This window comes from Drosophila guanche, unplaced genomic scaffold (genome assembly GCF_900245975.1).
Source record: "Drosophila guanche unplaced genomic scaffold, DGUA_6, whole genome shotgun sequence".
Taxonomy (NCBI): Eukaryota; Metazoa; Arthropoda; class Insecta; order Diptera; family Drosophilidae; genus Drosophila; species Drosophila guanche.
The window spans coordinates 15,762,552-15,784,056 of record NW_022995743.1 but is presented as its reverse complement, the minus strand read 5'-3'; the positions used below and the strand labels follow the sequence as shown (position 1 = coordinate 15,784,056).

The window sequence follows — 21,505 nt, the reverse complement described above, 5'->3', positions numbered from 1 at the left end:
GACAACAAATCAAATGCGAAAATAGACAGACAGAGACACAGCCACACAAGCTTCGGCCTCGCCCTCTGCGGTGGAGCGCCCTCGGTGTTAGGCCAGACAGCAAATAGAAAGTGAAAATCAAATACCAAAATGCTACCGTTTATTTTGTTGTTTTTTTGGCCATTTTCGTATTTTCTTACTGGGTTTATTTGTCGAGTGCCTAATTTAAATAAACATTTATTTGTACAATGGCCTTAATACGTTGGGCAAATGACTTCCTGAATTGAACAGAGCGCGGCGCAAAAGCCGGCCAAATTGCATAATCGGTGGGACAAATGCAGCGGATTATGAAATCCTTCGCTCAAAAGGCTGCCAGGCAGCAGCAGCCACCAGAGACCGAGCCCGAGCACGAGCAGAGTGGAGTCTGGGGCTGGATACCGACCTGGCAACAACCTGTCGCATATTTAAAGCGATTAACGGCACGATTCCAGTCGCTGGTTGCCAGCAGCAGCAGCAGCAGCAGCAGCCACGGCATAGAAATGGAAATTGAAATGCTTGTGGCAGTGCCAACACTCTCCGCATTGCTGCTGTTCCTCTGCCACTAAACTGCATGGCAGGCGAAGAGTTGCACAAACGTGGCCATGTGGGTTGCGGGATGGTATGTGGAAGGTTTCCTTTATGCAAGGACTCACCAAGGACCATCAAGAGCAGGCTGCAGGTGCTAGGAAATCTTCCACTCTAGGTATCTTCCGGTGATATCGATCCCATATTCGATCCCTCTTGGCACATGCAGTGTATACGGTAGTCACTGCACTCTATTCGTGTCTAGTTTTAGTTGATTTTTTTTGTGAATATTCGTGTCTCTGGCGCCGCAACAGAATTGAAAACGTTTGTAAATACTTTCCAAGCATTTGCAGCAATTGAACAAACACAAAACAGCCCGTGCAGCAGCAGGCCCGTTTGCTGGCAGTTGGAAAATTGTGAAAAAAATCAAATAATATATTGTGGCATACTGCGAGCACTCGTACTCGTAAGGCTCACAACTTCCATTGTTGGCTGTGAATTTTGTTGCCCTGACCTATAAATAAAGTTGGCAGCCCAACAACTGTGCCCAGAAATGGCAAACAGTGCGCCAATTGTGCAATAAAATCGTTTAATGTGAACATAACAACCGCGAAGCCCGATTTCCTATTTTGCTTCGAGTATTCTTTTCCCTTTTCACCATTTTCATGCCCTTCCTTTGGGCCAGCTGATTGACTCTTGACCTTACCAGCTTAGCGGCTGGCACCAATTTGGTTATTGGTTTTTGGCCAAGATTTGTTCGTAATTGTGCCAGCCCAGCCTCTATGGGTATGTATTTTCGTTCATTCTTTCATTTTTCAAATATAACATTAAACTTTTCCTCAAGACCAGTCAGCGCCAGAGTCAAATACACCGCGATTGCAAGACATAAATTAATCTCTTCAGAAGATCAATGCACATGTGAGAAGAATCTATTGACAAAGATTCGTCAAATGGAATGGATTCTGGATGGAACCAATCGATTATCCTACACAAATTCTTTTGCAATGGAACTCGCCCGAAGCAGCCAGCTAAAGCGATTCTTAAATGCTCTTAAAAGAAGTCCAGGGAAATGCCAGCCAGACAGGAACGGTTTTGCGGTTGCAAATAAACAATCCAGTAGGAGCCGCAGAATGTTCTGCTCCTTCGAGCTGGATGATACGAGAATGCTGGAAATATTTGCCAGCTTCTGGACATCTCCATCGTTTAAATGACAAAAGCTTTTATGAGGTCCGATTACACAATTTAAAACAGGAAAACTGTCACTTTAAATGCAATAGAAGATGCTTCGGATGGCAGGGCTGAAGCGAATGGATGGACACCTGAGAGCAGCCGGAACCACCAGAATGGCTGCTGTGGTTGCCACACCGCAACATTGTTGCCAAAAGCCAACGTAACCCAAGCCAGGACAAGGCGTTGCAGCACAGCATCCACCCATTCGCCAGCCCATCCACCCTGCCAGCATGGCGACATCTAGCTGCCGCCTCCTGGAAGCGTAAGCTAACTCGACTTAAATAAATTTAATTTAATTACCAGTAAAAACCGCATGAGTAACTTCCGCTAGAGATGAGAGCCACCATGAGCATGAGGCCAGGACAACCTTATCTCTGTCAGTCCGGATTCCACCCAGAAGTGGAACGCCACACAATCTGCCTCTCAGCAGTTACCTGCTGATGGGATGGTGCGGCGCCACAGTCTCCCTACTTATGCATCCCCTTCCACCCCCCCCACCCCCCCTCGCTGTGTGTTTGTTTAGGAAATAACATTTTTGTGGCAACACATTTTTAGATTTTATTACAGCTTTGAGCCCGCTGAGTGCTTTTCGCACTCTCGTACATTCACTCTACGGATGCTGCTGTTGCCGCTGCTGCTGCTCTGTTGAGGTCAACATGCATTTTATCATTTTAAATAGCAGCAACAGCAACTAGGTCTAGGCAGCACTCGACACTCGACGATAAATAACCTTAATGTAGTGCCCGAGCCCAACCCTTTGCTTTGGCTACAGGTTTAATTACGAGCAGGTGCGGATTTCAAAGCATACTTTCAGGCGGCACTGAAAAAAGTGCTCGAGAAAGTGTAGTAGAGAAACGGGCTGCCGCTGCTGTAACCTCTCTGTGTGTGTGTGTGTGCTGCCCGGGCAAGGTCACCCACTCGTGACGACTATAATGCAAATTGGCCTCGCACTTCCCCAGCGTGTGTGTGTGTGTGTGTATGGCAAATACTTGAGCGGCGGCTTAGCGGAGGAGCTTAGGTATCGCCACTCGAGACACATTACCCACTCACCCACACACCATACTCGCGCACAGCTCTCGGGAGACCAAGACAGAGGAATCGTCGTTACAATGCACTGAGAGAAAAACACACAAGTCGAAGCTTAAGTATGTTTATTGAATGGACAGTAAATATTTCCTTTGAAATGTTATTTATGAAAATATTTCCTCTCAGTGCTTGCCGCTCTTTGAACTTAGAAAGTGGAAAGAAGCCTTGGAAGTGCAGCCTGGCCCCAGCGAGTATAAACCCGTTTAATCTCCATTTGAACTGATTTCAATAGCAGAATCCTTTTCACACGCTCGATCCTCTTTAGCGTATGGGATAAATATGCAGCACAGTGCACTGTGTGTGAGAAATGCTTAAGTGCAACTCATTGCACAAACAGCCTTGAATGCGTCCCTTGATCCCTCAACGATTGCGAGAACAGGAGGGGAGTCTCCATATGAATGTCCTGAGCTGTTGCCTGGTAACCTAGTTTAATAAATAAATCGCAATTCTGTTCGTATTTTAGCCGCCTTCTTCTCCCCCCTAGAGGCGTTTCGGGTGTGTCCCTTTGTCTCCGGCAAGTCATTCATGTGTGCAATCTGTGGGTGTGACTAATTCAATTACAACGCCCAATTGTGCATGCCTCGGCGCTCCTGTCTGTGTTGCCGCTGGCCTCATACCTCATACCTCATAGCTCATGCCACTGCCGCATGCTCACTAAGCGAGCATTTTGGACTGTGATTTTTCATTTCATTTTCACGCTTTCACTCTGCATGTGCTGCAGGTACGAGCACGAGGTATGGTATGGGAATTGTTTTCGAGAATTACATTAGGTTTGATTCAGCTTCGTTCACCGCTCACCATTACAGTTCCCCGTTTAACTCTCCCACCTCGCACACAGTCGTCCGTGCAGCGGGTATGTGCCACGTTCCGTGTCACCCTGGGACTTAATTGTTTTTTTTTTTGTCACACGAGTTATCCTTTTTGGGGCGTATCATGTTCAAAATTGAAATTAACTGACAGTTTGCCAACTCACTCCACGAACAAATCGACATGATTTGTGCAGTGCGAAACGATCTGGGGGGGAGGAGCGGCGCAGAGAGTCTGGATTGGAAATCGTGATGGGTTTTGGGTGGGCTAATGTGTGCACAGAGGGGACCTATGGGAACCTAAGTAAACAACGGTAAGTCTGTTGTATGGGGGGAGGGTTGCAAGGAGTAGGGTCTGCGACAGACACGAAATGGGATTCGTAATGCAAACATTGTCGAGAAACGGAAGCCACAAGCTGCACATGACAGCAGGGTCAATCAAAGGCAAAACTACGATTATTAACTACAAATTTCGTATTGACTATCGCGACTTTTGGCTTTGACTGTACTGTGGAGAAATCTGGGCAGCAACACCTTAAAGCCCATTTCCCTCTGAGCCGTCGCTTGAGGCACTTCCCTGTCATCATCAGCAGCAGCAGCAGCGTTGCCGTCCTGACAGAACGGGACTATCGGAGGCCCAGCATCTTGATGATCACAGCAAGTCCCAGAGCAAGGCACTAGCCGTCGCGAAACGTGATTTCTAAGGTCATCATTCAAAAGGCATCAGTCTACAAAGCAGAGGGACAGCCACAGGCACAAAGTTCCCAGGGCCTAAACTAGATCCCAGGTGATTTCCGACAGCAACCGAGAAGAAAATTAAAACTATTTTACATTTCATGTCATTTAACGAAATTCAATTGAATGCCAAGGCTCATTAGTATCTGTGAGATACTTTTATATCTGTAAAGTGCATTCGTATCAATGAGATTAAATAAATAATAATAAATAATTGAGTATTTTTGATATAACATAGCCAAAGATACTTTTGTATCTATGAGATAATATCTGATATGATATCTCTGCAATTCACAAGCAAAAGATACTTTTGTATCTTTGAGATGCTTTTGAATGTTTGTAAATAAAAAGCAAAAGATACTTTTGTATCTCTGCGATTCACAAGCAAAAGATACTTTTGTATCTTTGAGATACATATGTATCTGTGAGATACATTTGTATCTGTGAGATACATTTGTATCTGTGAGATACATTAAAATCTTTGCGATTCACAAGCAAAAGATACTTTTGTATCTTTGAGATACATATGTATCTGTGAGATACATTTGTATCTGTGAGATGCATTTGTATCTTTGAGATACATTAAAATCTTTGCGATTCACAAGCAAAAGATACTTTTGTATCTTTGAGATACATTTGTATCTGTGAGATGAATTTGCATCTTTGAGATACATTTGTATCTGTGAGATACATTTGTATCTGTGAGATGCATTTGTATCTTTGAGATACATTAAAATCTTTGCGATTCACAAGCAAAAGATACTTTTGTATCTTTGAGATACATTTGTATCTGTGAGATGCATTTGTATCTTTGAGATACATTTTTATCTTTGCGATTCACAAGCAAAAGATACTTTTGTATCTTTGAGATACATTTGTATCTGTGGGATGCATTTGTATCTTTGAGATACATTTGTATCTGTGAGATGTATTTGCATCTGTGAGATACATTTGTATCTGTGAGATACATTTGTATCTGTGAGATGCACTTGTATCTTTGAGATATATTAAAATCTTTGCGATTCACAAGAAAAAGATACTTTTGTATCTTTGATATACATTTGTATCTGTGAGATACATTTGTATCTGTGAGATACATTTGAATCTGTGAGATGCAGTTGTATCTTTGAGATACATTGAAATCTTTGCGATTCACAAGCAAAAGATACTTTTGTATCTTTAAGATACATTTGTATCTGTAAGACACTTTTAAATCTTTGCGATTCGCTAGAAAAATAAACTTTTGTATGTATGCATCCTTAAGATACTTTTGTATCTTTGAGACACAGACTCATAAGACACTTTTTGTTGTTCCAGATATTTTGTTGTCCTTAGAATACTTTTTGCTTTTGTATCTGTTGGATACTATTGTGCCTGTAAGATACAAACAAATCTAAAGCAGAGTAAACCGAATCGAACTCCCAGCTCGGGTCGGGACTGGATTGGATGGGCAGGTAAGGATGCTGGAAGGGCTGGGATGGGGTGGGTTGGATGCGCTGTCTGCGGCGTCGATATTGCCGATGCCAAGCGTGAGATTATCGACGATTGTATGCAGCGATGATGATGCTGATGAGGATGGTACTCCAACTTCAGCCGACGCTGGTTGGGCAATGGCTCCCGTGAGCAGGCACTGCATTCAAGACACACACACACAAACAAACACCAATTGCCGTCAAGTTCACTTTTCATGCCGGTAGAGCGATGCACAGGGGACGGTGAACGGGGGACAGGCCAGACCCGAGTTGCAGTCATTGACTTGGGTTATCGCACGCCAAAAACGACAAAACAGTTGCATGCCCAAACCAAGAACCAGATCCGTAGCCAGCCACAGTCTCAGGGCCTAAGTTTAGACCCAGTCCCAGAGCCCATGCCCATGCCCAGCCAGGCAGCCCCAGCGCTATCTGCATGCGATCAAATTTCCAGGGCTTCTGTTGCGGACACGGACGCGATGCGATGCGATGCTGCCGCCAGAGGTGAGAGGCGAGAGGCGGCAGCGATCATATTGAGTCTGCTTTTGACATTTTGGACACAATTTGAACCTTTTACTTTTCGGGGCAGAGACGACTTCGAGTATACAAAACACACGATTTCCAGCTTAAGCCGATTTCCAGGAATCTCAACCAGAACTGCAATCGAAATCGGCAAGTCGGTCCTGGTCCCAGTCCCAGTGCCAGTGCCAATGCCAGTGCAGTGCCAGACCCCGGGTTCAGGCTGTCGACTGCGACTCCGAGTGGCCTCGTCTTCTGTGTGTTTTGTATTTGCCATGACATTGATTGAGAAATTGATTTAAAAATCGTTTTTGCAGCGCTGATTCTGAATCCGATTCCGGCCCTGATTCTCATCTCGAGCAGGCGCTTCTCTGACTGATCCACCATTCAGGAAACAGACTGACTGCCCTGGCACTCTGGCTGCCCTTCAAACCGCCAACGTTTTCGACATTTCAAAGTTTTGATTTACAAACTTTTTCTTTTAATTGAAATCCCAGCGAATCGAATGTGTTTCGTTTCTCCCTGCTCTGCAAATGGAAATCAATTTCACATCCCATCTGCAATGTGGATGTCCACAAGGAAAGTTCGAATTTCCATACAAGTTGCGTTGACTTTTCTGTGTACCCTTTACTAAATCTCCGGTAATTGTCGTGTGAAATCTGACTGCCCCTATAAAGACTATTTCCCAGCGGTGGCTGGGCCGGCCCTACGTACGAGTAGTATGCAAAGCAGAGTGCGGCCAACAGGCCGTAGAACATAACTCAAACCATCAACGAATATGATGAAAGGGAGGATCGCAGATCCATATCAGAATAGAATATTTTGTTATGCTCATTAGTGGAGTGGAAGTGCCTCAGACCAGACCAGACCAGACCAGAGCAGACAAAGTCGGGCCATCAACACCCACGGCCCAAATCATTTATAATGTCTTAATTATTTCTGCGTCTTGGCCCAGGGAACGGGGGCCAACAAATTGTTTATGAAGTCGGCGATCAGCGATCTAACATGGAAACACTTCCTCTTCAGCTCATCTAGGGGGTTGGGCATGGGCTCCTAGGTCTAACTACGCCTCCGAAAATGATATGCAGCAGATTAGTGGACGTGATAATTTGTTCGACGTGCCTCCGTCTCTCTCCCTTTCTAAGTTCCCGTTTCGCTCGAGTGCTCTAGCACTCCCGAAAATAAACGACGAATTACAAACGGTGGAGGTAGAGACTTGAAATACACACACAACAAATATAAAAATACATTTTTTCCAGAGCTGGCCAACTACTAAATTGAAAATTAACATATTTCGGCAGTAGATGCTATCGCGACTCGGACTCGGACTCTGTCTCTGCCTCTGACTCTGAGCTGTGGCCAGCAACATTTGTTTGCCAGAAAACGAGAAACCCAAACTGTAAGAAACAAAACAGAAGGAGCCGAAGAGCAACAAGAAGAGGAGCTCTGGCAACTCCCAAAAGGTTAATTCAATTTTCTATTTTCCGGAGTTGCTGCCAAAGAAGAAAAAGGAAATTTCTCATTTTTTAAATTGATGACCAGAGCCGGAGCCGGAGTCAGACTCTTTCTTCGTTCTTCCGTCTTGGCTTCCTGTCTTGGCAATTGTCTTGGCACAAATCTCATGCCCACCGCAAATTGAAACTACAACATGCCATTGTCCTTACCGATTGAATAAGAATTATGCCAAGGATACACGTAGACACACACGAAGAACTCGAAGGGCAACGAGCAGCACAGAGGAGGGACAATTCCACGTAGACGGCTGTCAAGCCGTTTTGGAGCATTGTGATTAATGGGCTGCCGCCTGTGCTGCTGCTACTGCTGCTGCTGATGCCACTGTTTTGCTCCTTTTGCTGCCTCTGTGTGTCCATTGTCTAGGGCCGCAAACCATTTTGGCATGTTTGTCATTTGGGAAATTGTGCGGTGGCCCTAATGACAAAGACAAACAGGCGGCAGCAGCATGTAGCCACAGCCAGAGGGAGTCCACATACAGCCACAACAGACTCAATGATATGCATCAGCTCAATCCATGCAGAAGTTGCCATCAGAGTGAAGGGCAGGGCAAGGCACTCTGGCCAAATATAAATTCCATAATAATTCAATCAAAAATCTCGAAATTCCCATTCAATCTTCAATAAACCAGCAAGTATAATCTGTGTAGATGATCTAATTGAACCATCCACCATGGAGCTCTAGCTCCACTGTGGCCAAATGGGCATCCACTCAACGCCTTTGAGTGATTTCCCTGGATATACTCAGTCGCCCATCATTAAGTCGAGCAGTCAGTCAGTCAGTCAGCTATCCAGCCATCCAGCCATGTTCTTTCTGTGCTCTCGACTCCGTGTCGGTGTGGCCGTTGGCCGGTCTGACTGATGGCCATTGCCATTATTCTCCATGGCTGTTGCGCATGCGCGTCGGGACAAGCGATCGTTCAACGCGCTCTCTGGCCTGGAAACTATCCATGGCAGGGCAGGGCAGGGCAGGGCAGGAATAGTGGATAAAGATGAGGCAGCTCCTTGAAATGCAGCCACATCGCGTCGCTCTGGTGCAAAATGCTGGCAGCGAAACCAGCAATTACCATCGCCAGCTCTGATAGCTTCAGCAGGCACTCCGCACTCTGTCTGTGTCTCTCTGCCCTGTTTAGGTTTTTAGGCATTTAGTCTTTGTTTCGACAGAACAGATGCAGACTAGTCCGACTTGGAGTCCGAGGATGGCAGCCTGGTAGCTCTGCAGTTGATATGTTGTTGAGTACTTTTAATTTGCATGCTCTTAATGGTGTTGCTTCGTATTAAGCCAGAACCAGACTGGCCACAGGCGCAGAAGGCAGTTCATGGCATTGAACTCTGATTGGATCTGGGCCCTTTGGGGCTAGCAATATTGGAAAGGTTTGCTATCAAATTCAGAGTTCGAGATTCACCAAACTAAGACTAATATTTCTTACCATATTCCTGCCTGTTTTACCGATCACATTACGCTTTTCATTCGCAATTAACAGTTATGCCACCCGGTGGCCATTGCTTGTCCCCTCCCCTTGCCGGATTGCGACTCTAATGGCCATATCCATGTCCATATGCACATGTCAGTTGGCCCAAAAAGATGCGGCAGCAGCGATAGCCCGAATGGAAATGACACAAACGGAACAGAACAGAACAGAACAGAACAGCACAGACACACAAAATTGCAATTGAAGTTAATTTCAGCAAATTGCATGCCAAAATGTGTTAAAGGGAACAAATTCCGAGCGTTGGCTGTTGGCAGATGAGGGAGGCCGCCTCGAAGAACTGGCGATAGCCGCACTAACTAACTGACTTCTTTGGGCAAAAGCTGCAGCAGATGCAACAGCGGCCAGAACCAGGAACCAGAGCTGCCACAACAAGAGCAGCAGAATCACCAGCAGCAGCAGCAGCAGCAGCAGCAGCAGAAAGACGGGTAAAAAAAATTAAATTACAGGCTTAGGCGAGCATTGCAGCTTGGCTTCGAGTTGGAGTTGGAGTTGGAGGAGAGCTCTGGGCTGCCTCCTCCATTGGATGTCGGGGCCATAAATGACGGCATGAATGAGTGACCGGCTGACTGACTGACTAACTGAGTGAGTGAGCGAGCGGGCGAGCGAACGAGTGAGTGAGTGAGTGAGTGGCATGCCCCTGCGGGATGGCCATGGACGTGCTACGGACCGTGGACAGCGGCGGGCAATGGGCATCACTTAAGTATCTGCGCTTGCGGTGCCCACTAAGCTCCGCCCACCGAGTTGCAGCCGGTCCGGGTCCGAGTTCGGTTCGGGCCGGGCCGGACCAAAAGCATCGGGGCGCGAGATTACTCACGCGAATGTAATTTGGCAATTGCTTATTAGCGCTAACGCGCCGCCGTCGATCCGGGGTTCGAGGGGTTCCAACTTACCGATCTGCGGGCATGCGGCACAGTGGTGCAGGAACTCCACAGAAATATCTTGGCATCAAATTGCACACGAAAACGAATTATTATAAATGTGAAGAGGTTTTTCTCGTTTTTTCGTCGTTCTTCGAGCTGTTCCATTGATGTTTTAACCACTGTTCGATGGCGGCGGCGGCAATCGAACCACTTATATCACCTTCTAGTTAGAACGAGCGGACCATCCAGTTGTCGATCCTCGTCCGCGGCTCCAACGCCTCAGTTCCTCAGTTCCTCCTTCCTCAGCTCTCGGTTCTCGGTTCTCGGTTCTCGGATCGTCATTGCAGCTTGCTGGACCGAGCAGAGCCCCGAGCGAAAGATGGCACTGTCCGATGACTGTGAATGTGAAGTGCAATAATTTTCTTTTTTATTATTATTACTTTTTTTTCATTCTTTTTTGGGATTGCTGCAGATTGCCACTGACGCTGCAGCCGAGCTGCCGAGAGTGTTGAAGCATTTGCGCGTCATTTGCAGATTCTTTTAATATTATCATTTTTGGAGGCCTCTTTGGCGGAGCTCTTGAAACGAGATTTTGGCGGACAGAATGCGCTGCCAATGGCCTAACGACATGGCAAACATAGGAAATAAAAGATCGTTTAGAAGGCCCCTGGCAGGGAGACGGGAGAGGCGGTTTTATGTGAGTGCTGGATGGGAATTGATGGAAGCTTCAACCCTGTTGGACGGGTAGTCTCTCTTGGAATGTGCTTTGATCTTTTGTTCTATTCAAAGTTCTGTTCTATGCTCCATTCCCGTTTGTGCTGCCATGCCACACACTTTTGGTCTATAATTTAAATTAAAATATAACTCAGAAGAGATGGCTGCTGTTCGTAATGGATTCCCTCAAGTAGAGACCAAATCAACCCCCAATTCCCCACTAAGCTCCGCCCCGCTGGAGGAGAATGTGGTTCTACCCCTAGCGTCGAGTGCGTGGATATGGATCCTGCGTCCTGCCTCTGGGCATTATCCCGAGTACAACTGCAAATTATCCTAACTGGCCCATTTGAACCTGACAATTAGAGAGCGACGATTACGATGGCGGCCTGCGGTGTAATTCAATCTGCATATGGGACTGCCGACAGGACAGGACAGGACAGGGCCATGTTAAATGGAATCTCAGCGGTGGCCAACAATGAGCCTAGACAAAAGAAGAGCTCCGGCTGGGGCAATCGAAAAGGCACGAAAGTAGAGGCAAATGCAAAAAGCATGTACCACCACAGGATGAGATGTGAAAGAATAAGAGGAGCCAAGGAACTGGGCCCTAAATGCCATGAAATTTTTGTCAAACGAAAATACGGGCGTAGATTTCTATTAAAACGTAAGAACCGACTGGGACCGGGACTGGGACCGGGACTGGGACTGGGACCGGGGCGAACCTTTTGTCTTTTGTAATTTTATGCGACAATTTTTTTCTCCAACTCTCGTTTCCCGCGCTCTCTCTCTCTCCGTCTCTCTGTAGTCTGCTCTATCGGCCTTTCGGGTCTCGAAAGTAAATTAGAATATGGCGGATGGAAGAAGGAGGAAGGAGCCTACAAAGCATTCAAAGAATGCGGAGAAAAAGTATTGAATAACATTTTGATATGCTTAGAATTTGGTTCCAATTCGGATATGGCAAATGTCAACGGCAGCTGCGTGACTCTCCCCCCCGAACCCGATTCCCCTTGAAACGGGAAATGAAATGAAAAGAAAAACGAAACGAAACGAAGCTCAAGTGCAATTGAATGGAAATGAGAGCCACGCCCCTTACGATTGGGCAAAAGGAAGAGACCGAAAGGAAGAATTATAATAATAAAAAAAAAGGAAAAGGAGCGAAATAAAACTTGAGTCGCTGACCACGCAAAACACATTAAAATTTCAAATGCTTTGATATACCAATTAATTTTTGTTGGTTGGTTGGGAAGCGATTCGGACTGCGCTTCGTCTTTGGGCTCTGGTCTGGTCTGGTCTGGTCTGGGGCTCGGTATCTGCTGTTTGCTGTTGCGCTTTGCCGCCTCAATTAAATGCAACGAGACGCGATAACAAGATTATCCGCCGCAGACATCTTGAGACAATATCTATGTATATGCCATAAAAGCACCACAGCATTCCCCATCCAGGAACTGGCTCTGGCCGTGGTCCTCCTCTTGAGCTGCCAAATTGGCGTTTTGGCAATGAAACGCAAATGTTGCCCGGCAAAGTTGTGTCCTCATCCGCTCAATTCCATCCCAACGATGTCGCTGTCTTCGTCGTCGTCTTGTCATTGATTTGAATTTTATGCGCACGCAGGAGGAGCAAGAGCCGCCAGAGAAGCTGGAAAAAAGCGAATTTCCTTACCGCTTTACAGCCTTATTTGTCAGCCGAGACTGCTACAGTTTTGGCAAGTGCCAGTTGGCTGCAACTAAGCCGCTTTGGTGCAGCCAATTTGAGGCTAGATGAACGTTAATCAGCAGCTTCGATAGAGCCCTGGAACGCATTAGTTGTCTTTGAAATCATATGCAATGCCTTTCCCAGCACAGATCCTGTGGTAAGCCAATCGCAAAAACGTAAGCATCATTCTTTCGTTCAAAGCGGATTATTACCCAGGCAAGTGTCATGCACAATTGTCCTCCTCCCTGTCTGCTGACCTTATCGTAGACCCAGCCGCAGCTTGTCTGTCGTCAGAGCTTCGCGTACAAGCGGCCCCCTCTCGATGCAGTGCTAACAACCTAAGCCGATCCCAGGCTTTGCCGAAAAAATAAAGGAAGGCAGACAGAAACTAGTTTTTCCCCCCTCTAACTTACCCAACTCAAGCTGGCAGACAGTGTTGGTGTTGCTGCCGCCTCGACTCGATGCGATACACTTCTTCCCTGTGCCTGTGCCTGTGCCTGTGCCTGTGGCTGTCCCTGTCCATGTAGGACCATGGCCGGCGCGCATCAAGTGTTTGCCGAGGCTTGTTAAAGTTCATTTTCGATGCAACGAGCTGCAATAATGCATAATTGTGCTCATTAGTCTTTTTGGGGCCAACGATCGTGTATGAATTTAAATTTAAGCGCTGCCAGGCCAGGCCAGGCCAGACCTAAGCCTGAGCAGACCCAGACTCAGACCCGGCCAGACCAGGTCGCAGTTGAGTTGAGCTGGGCTGCGACGAGCCCTAAATAAATACAATTGGACAGCAATGGGATGACGACGGCCACTTGACTGGACTGTTGCTGAACTGGATTGGCTTGGACGTTGGACTGCCGACTGTGGACACCAGACACCGGACACCGGACAACGGCTTCGTCGGCGCGAACTTGAAACATTTGTGAGCAGGATTTACGCGTCCAGTTAAATTTACGACTGCGCACCTTTTGCATGAAATTGACGTGGCATTTTATTTACCCCGCCACCTGCAACCAGCCGCCGTCCTACACTTTGTCTCGGATGCAGTTCGGATCGGATCGGATCGGATCGGACTGGATCGGCGGAGGCCAGGCTGAGCGTGTGGGACGATCGGATCATGTGTGCGTCTGTCTCCCTCTCTCTGTGTGGATATAAGATATAATTTGTGTCTGCGTTAATTTTTTCACGTGAATAAAGTCCATCCTTCTGCGCTCTGTCGGTCCCTGCAAAGTCATTGACTGTGGCTCAAGGAAGGAGCATGAAAGAGTAGAGGATGTGGAATATATTCCCATTAAATGCGGAAACAGTGGAAGAGACTTCATTCTCTATTATCAAAAGTAATATTCTGTACAGTAAATTAAACGAAATTCAATGATTAGTTGTTGCCTTTTGAATAAATCACTTAATAACCGCCGAAAGTCCCATTGAGAGTCATTGAGGTGCGCTGAGAATGGTTTCTTTTGGAATTTTGCGGTTCAAGAAGCTGGGCAGGGGCAGTATAGTGAGGCATAAATTACCTTAGAGGGATGCGAATGCAGTCAGGCATTAGATGGAATCATCATCATCGGGTGTGTATTTCGGGAGGGTTGCAAGCGCAGAATGGGAAGCATGGGAACAGGACCAAGAAGTGCCGACAGCCTTGAGGCGACCGGCTAAATCGTCTCGCACAGACACACTCACACACTCACACACTCACGGGACAAACAAGCAAACAAAACGAAGCCCAAGGCAATCTTGTTATCGAAGAAGGGTCCAGGGCGGAGGAGAGGCTAGGGATAGGGGCTCTATATATAAACTACTTCAGGTAATCTAAGGATTGGAAATGCTAATCGCCTTTATTTCGGTACACCCAACAACAAACAAAGGCGCAGCAGCAGGAGCAGCAGGAGCAGCCTTTTCGCTTTGTCACCGCTACATGGGTCGGGGTCCTGCTTCCAGGATCTCGAACAGACAACAGAGTGCGACGGGCTTTGATAATTGAAACCGTAAAGTTGTTCAGGATGTAAACGCAGGCTGCCAAAGGATTCTCTCTTTTGTCTCCTTTTTTTTTTGTGTGTTTTTCTTTATAAATGTTTGTTTTTTTTTCGCCCCGAGTTACCACCCTTCTTCCCTTCTATTTTGGTGTCGCTTGTCGAGTTATTCGTGCGATTATTCTTGTAGGACATTACATTGGGCTCCTCTCGTTTGCATATATCGTCCCTGTTGGGTGTGAGCTCTGAGTCAGCCCCTGAAACGCACGAGTCGCAGGGAGGGCCTCTTTGATATTGCCTCGAATTTCAGTGCATCCCCTCCACCATTTGCCGTTGGGACATAATTGCAGGTTGCAGCGAAACTGCTTTGATTTTGGGCTACTTCGCCGCCGCGGTTTCCCTGCTGTCCCGTGTGTGTTTCATATTTCAGTTTGCCAGTCAACTCCCCTCCCATCCGATGCGTTTTTATTTGTTTGCTATCTTTGTCTCTGTGCCAACATCCTCCGCAGCATCCTCATCTTCGTCTTCGCTTTCGTTTGACAATTTTCCGGCTGACATTCAAGATTTTAATCGCTGCCATTTGGCATAACTAGATTCTTGGGGTTTGTCGTTTGTCGTTTGTCCTCTGCCGTTTGAACAGTCTCCGATTTCGCGCGCTTCATTTGGAGGAAGCACACCCTTCGGGGCAACAAGTTTCTGGGGTATTCGATTCGGAATGATTCAGAGCTGGAATGAGGCAACACTTGACATTTGGCAAATCAAATTGCTAAGGCTCAGGGCACTATTCATTCACTGATTAGCTAACAATTTCAAGCATTTCCCTGTTGTATTCTCCCGTCTTGTAATCATTGAAGCCCATCTATCTGTTGGCTCTTGACTCTTTGCTCCACTCGGCTCCAATGGACATTCCGTTTTAATGTCTTGCCCCAAACTCTATTACGCGCCTCATTATACGCAGGTGGGGGCGGATGGAAAACAAAAGCGTTTCCGCACAATGGCAGTTGCCAGTTGCCCGTTGCCGAAAAATGAAAAGCGAAATTAAACACATTCAATTAAATGTTGTGTGTAATTTTTCGCAACCCAAAAGTTGGCCAACATCCCGGCAGACGGCCCCGCCTGCTCCACAATCAGAAAGGTGAAAAGTTATTCCTGCTACGTTGGCATTAACGGTACGGTACGTACCTTCTCCATCACCTGCCTGGCTCTGCCTGGGGGTGGGGTGTGCGTTGTATTTGTTTTTGTTGTTGACCCCCCGGCGCTTTTGTTGGCGGGGATGCTGCCTGCCAGGATATTCCCCCACCAAAAATATGCAAGAGTAATGCCGAACATCAGCGCTTATAACTGCGCCGATTATGAAGTTAATTTATCAGCACAAGCAGCAGCAGCAGCAGCATCAGAGCGGATGAGCAGACAGTCAGTCATTCAGTCATTCATTCAGTCGGGGATTCGTGGGTTCGAGCGCTGATTGTGAGCAGCTTGGGGTTGGCGTTTTGCGGGGCGGACATTCATTAAGCCATCAAATGGCCAAAGACAAATTTAGCCAGTCAAATGAATAAGTGAGCAGGTAACGAGGGTCGTTACAGAAGTTGCCCGCAGGGTTTAGGGTTTCCCACACGTAATCCTCGCAAATTTATCGAGCACCGCTCGCACAGCAGCTTAAAGCTGACTGCTGAGAGGCACTGCCACTGCTGGAATAGTTTAGTCTTCAGAGAGTTCCTTCAACTTGTAAGCAGTTGCCAAAGTTCCTTGCTTCCTCCTGCTCCCTCCCTGCCTGTAGTTCACTTGCAGAAATTCCTGCTTCAATTTACTTTCAACATGCTTTCTCGAGAAGTTCTTTTTTGTTGCTAAATATCCGTACTCGCTCACAGGGGGAATAGAGCGAAGAAGGAGGCGAAGGCTTGAGCCAGCTCTAACGATAAGACGCACGCACACGACACTGTAGAGTGGGCGGAGCTTGGGTCTAGGGTTCAGCATCGTCTGCAGTGCCGTAGACATTACCGCAGCCACGCGCGTGTTTTACGTTCATCTGTCTACTTAACGTGGCCCCAAACGCCCAACCAGACCCAGTCAGGACTCGGCTCCAGCCCTACACGACATCCTCCTTCCTGCTGTTGCTCCTGCTCCTCCTCCTTCTCCTCCCACTTGTCGTCGTCTGCGTTTTAACGTACTAATCCTTGCTTTTATCTCTTGTTTGACTTTTGCTACGCGCACTCCATACACCCGCTCATTTAATGTCATTGTCGCACACCCACTCCTCTGCCCAACCACTTTCCCATGGCAATCCTTTCCAAATATTTGTCAATTTGTATGCGCAAGTTTCTTTTCAATTCGCACCACACGGCGTATGCGTGTCATAAGCGCTTTCTTAAAGTGTTGTTTGGGGCCTTGATTTCGCCTGCAAGTACGAGAGTGTCACACACTTTTGATTTCCATTTATTTGCTTTTCATTTTTCATCCCGTTCCGTTACGTTCCGCTGGCCGCACTCGCGTATTTCCTCTTGCTTATTTTTCATTAATCAACGGCACGTGACCGAGTATTAATTTTTAAACCAATTGGGAAATATTTTAACAGTGGAGATACTCGCTTATATTTTACCCCTCAGTGTAGCTTTTATCTACAATGTTGCACGCATAGAATATGCCACTGATCGAGGGTAGTTCCAAGTCTCCAATCAGACTTTTATTTATTGTTTGTTCTGGGACTACGCTGCGTATGCGCACTCAACAAACAATCAAGCTTTCTGCAGACTTTAGCGCACTCTTCATAATCAATTCATCTTTTTGAATAGGCTTCAACAGGCTTTTTGTTGTGGCAAAAGATGGGAATCTGCATGCGGCACATTCCCTACAATTTCTATCCCCTACATCTCCATTCTTCGCAGCATAATCCCTACCCATTTGAAGATGCTCTAATGAGCAACTCTTCAAAGTGTCGTCTGGCATACAGGCAACACAATAAACCCGAATTAGTCAGATGACAAGAGAAAGAGAGAGAGAGAGAGGAAAGGAGAGATGCAAGCCTGAGGCATACCCTGGGGGCTCTGTGGACTGCTATGCGTTCTGGTATTTATTATAATTAACAAAAATGCAAAGGGATTAATTGTGAAATTGTGCTTGAAAAGCTGTAAATGCTGTTCATTAAAGAGCAAGGAGAACCCAGAGAAGAACCCATTCGAGGGCGGATGGGAACGTGAGGGCGAATGGGAGCTCAAGTGCGGATGGGGATCCAGGGAGCTTCGAGTTACCGCCAGCTTGTGAGTGTGTGTGTGTGTGTGTGTGTGTCTTGCCATTATATAATAGACATTATCAGCGCTAATTCAGTTATTTCTTAATTATAAACTACTTACGCCCGCTCCGCTGTTCTAACCCTGGGAAGGCAGGCACTTGGCTTCGGTACGGCTTTGGGCAGTGGCACAAGGGGAGTGTGGTGGGTGCAGCGCGGGGCACGTGTGACATTCGCCTTGTCTGTGGGTCGCTGGTGCTGCTGCTGTCTCAGTTACAGCTTTTGCCTTCAAGTTGTCTGCATAATTACCAAAGTTGTGTGTAGTTATGATGGCTCAGATTACGTCGCCCAACTTTTGCCCAGGGTTTGATGATGGCCAGACGCCGCAACGCGAGGCCAGAGAGCTGCACATAATTGCCGCAGTAGATGGGTAGCTGGCGGGCAGCCGAACCGTTTGTTTGCCCAATTTGCTACCCCTTTAAGGGCCACCCCACCAACTACCACCCGCGGCCTGTAAGCCACTTCAAGCAGCCCAACTTTGATTGAAATATACAATTTTAATGAGGCAGCAGCTTTTTATTTTCCTCCTTTTTCGCATTGTACAAATTGCGAGGAATAAACAAATAAACCAAACAAAATCAACTCAAAGAAACAATGCAGCCAGAGCAGGCGGAATCGAGTTTGGGGAGGGCACTTGGCATGTAGGGGATGGAGAGGTGGGTTACTCGAGACACAACTTATGAGACATTTCAAAGCAGACGAAAGATAAACAATACTCAGACCCCCATTGTGTTGTAGTTGCGTTGCTCTACTCTAAAATGTATAATGTTTGCCAGCTTTGATTTCTGTATTTGTATCTGTCAACTATGCCACAATATTGTGTAGCCATCGAGCAGTCTGCGTATTCTTTTTATTTTATTTATTTATAATATTCATTTTGTTACGGCTGCAACAGAGACGAGTCGTAGCCATCGCTGATTAGCTCACAGTTCAGCCTTCCCATGGAAGGTGAATAATATTTCGTTGAAATAATGAAAATCAAATCACTTTGGCCTCGAAGCCTCGAGAGTATATGTCAGAGTTCTGGCTGAATGAATGCTCTGTGGGTAAATGAGGTATTAATTAGCATCGAACTACCGCAAAGCTCTGTAAAAGAAAAAGGAAAGACTCGTGAAGTGTTGTGGAATGCAAAGACCGAGCATTGAGAAAGAGAAATGATTAATTACGCTGCCGAGTTTGCCGAGCTGACTTCAAGCATGATTTATTGTAATTTAATTGTGGAACATTATGCGGTCGATTTGGGCATTTTTGAGCGTAGAAATGATACGGAAATGCCCACAGCAAAAATCTCTACACAAACAGTGGCAAATTATCATCCTTTTGAGGGCGAAAGTTGAAGGACCCGCAAGGAAGCAACTAGCCACATTGTTGGCTTTGTTTGTCTCTCTGTCTGGGGCGTGTATTCAGGTGAAAGGAATTATATGTATGTATATTCCCTCATGATTATAATTTCATCAGTGGCAACACCAAAGAACCATCAAAGGCATGTCGAAGACGGTGCTCCACTCAATATCGTTGTGGTTGCAATGATTGAGCACACAGGATTGGGTGGGTGCGATGCCCCCTTCTAGAGCATGCTTCAGTGTACACTTATTGACTGAGTTGGTCGACGTCAGTCAAGTCCTTGGCTGTCGCCACCGATGCGCAGAAGCCCTGTGCCGTTCCGTGCTGCTGGCAGACAGAAATCAATTGTTCCCATTATTATAATGAGATTACTTACCTACTGAACGACAAAACGTAGTGCCCCGGCCATGCCACAAGAAGGAGCGACTCCTCCAGAACCTGGAATCGAAAGGTAGTCGAACTATGTACAACGAAAATATATGTAGATGGGTAGATAGATGGATGAATAGATGGATAGATGGTTGGGATGGCTGGGATAGCAGCTCTTTGTGCCGGCATTCGCTTGCAAATATAATGACTTTAGTAGTCAGCGGAAAATGCTGGAAAATTGCTTGGCAAATGCTGGAAAACATTCAATGCTCAACTCGGAAGGTTCGTCCGAGCACCCAACGAGTGCTCCAATTGCATCAGCAGCCGGAGCCAACAGCAGGAAGAAGCACACTTTTTATCTATTTCCCTTTTTGTTCTTTCCCTCGTGAAAACTCTCTCCTCGCTCGGCTTCAGCATTTATCAGTTTTGCATTGCATTTGAGCTGAGATTAGCGGCAGGAACTAGGAGCAGGGAGCTCCCCGGAGGTAGGAGCTCGCAGCTAGGAGCCCCAGGGAAATGGAATCGGTAAATCATTTAATGGGACTTTGATTTCCCTGAAATACTTCAAGTGACTGAAGGTTTGCTGCCACTCGATTGAAAACTAATAAGCAGCTTCCCGAAAATCAGACAACGAGATAGAGAATACAAATGGGATCGAAAAACAATAATTACAATGGGATAAAGCCGAAAAGCAACCGAAACTGATTCATTAAATTTCAGTTTAAATATTTTACACCATTTAAAAATTCTGTAAAATATTTTCTGTGGCATCTTTAAGCACTCTTCCAATGGAATGCAAGCTTCTGCTACAGTTAGCACAGCAGTAAGAAATAAACAAAATAGAAAAGTGAAAATCTGTGTCAACTGCGCTCTCCGCCACAGACAATAGAAAGTAGAGTGAAAAGAGCCCATCCATTAGGAGAACAAACCGCTGGGAGATGAGTTGCATGCCACAGGGCAATGGATTGGATATCTAGTTTTGTAGCAATGTTTGGAGTGTTTGGAGTGTTTGGTTGTGTTTTTTTTTGGAACTTAACCCACATTAAAGACGCGGACCAGAAATACTTAACCCAAGAGAGTGCATCTGGCTGGTGAAGGTGCGAAGAAACGCTTTCAGTTTTCACAATTGAATCGAGTTAAAGACAAATAAATATGAAAAGTCGAAGCTGAAACTGAAACTGAAGACACCGGGCGGACACGGCTCAATTTCATCTAGCAGCAAGGCAGAAAGAAAGACGAAAGACGAATGACGTAAGGAGTTGCCAGCAAGAAAGTGCTCAGATACACATGCCTATATGTGTATCGATTAACGAGCCGAAGATGGAGGCTCAAGCTGGAGTTGCGACTCGCCATCATCATCATCGTCACAGTCATCGGCAGCCAAGGGGCTTAAGTGCCCTGCAGTGTACGAGAATGGACTGTGGACTGTGGACTGGTCCGAACTGTGGCAGAGTGGAGAGTGTGGAGTGTGCGGCATGTGTGAATATCACATGTCAGTGGAGGTATAATTAATGCGGGTCAGACGCCGATTACAATGCGCCAACTGACAGCCCCAAGTGTCTATATATATCGCTGATGTCTGTGCCTAGGCCCACGGGGCAATGACAAGACGAAATGCCAGCCAGAGCAAAAGAAAAGCAATGATAAGCAAATTCTCCTCATCCTCTCCGCTGGCGGCTTGAATCGAATCAAATTGTAACACTCACTTTCTACACAGATACACATATTAACTATGGCTTGTGTACCCACTCTCTGGGGCTCTCAATGAATTTGATATTTATTGTTCGACAGCCGCAGAAATTTGTCTAGCAATTCCCTCGCCTTTGCCGCGTGCTCCTCTCCAGTGCTTGGTGGAAAATTAATGAATTTTCTATGCAAATGCAGAAACGC

General features: G+C 46.4%; 1 long non-coding RNA gene across 1 annotated transcript; it reads right to left on the bottom strand.

The window, feature by feature from the left end:
• Positions 1-34: 34 nt before the first annotated feature.
• Positions 35-21,071, bottom strand: LOC117587203. Its single transcript, XR_004574046.1, has 3 exons — positions 21,059-21,071; positions 11,933-11,937; positions 35-403 (listed from the first exon to the last, which is right to left on the bottom strand). It is a non-coding gene; the product is annotated as an uncharacterized LOC117587203 (long non-coding RNA).
• Between the last annotated feature and the right edge of the window lie 434 nt (positions 21,072-21,505).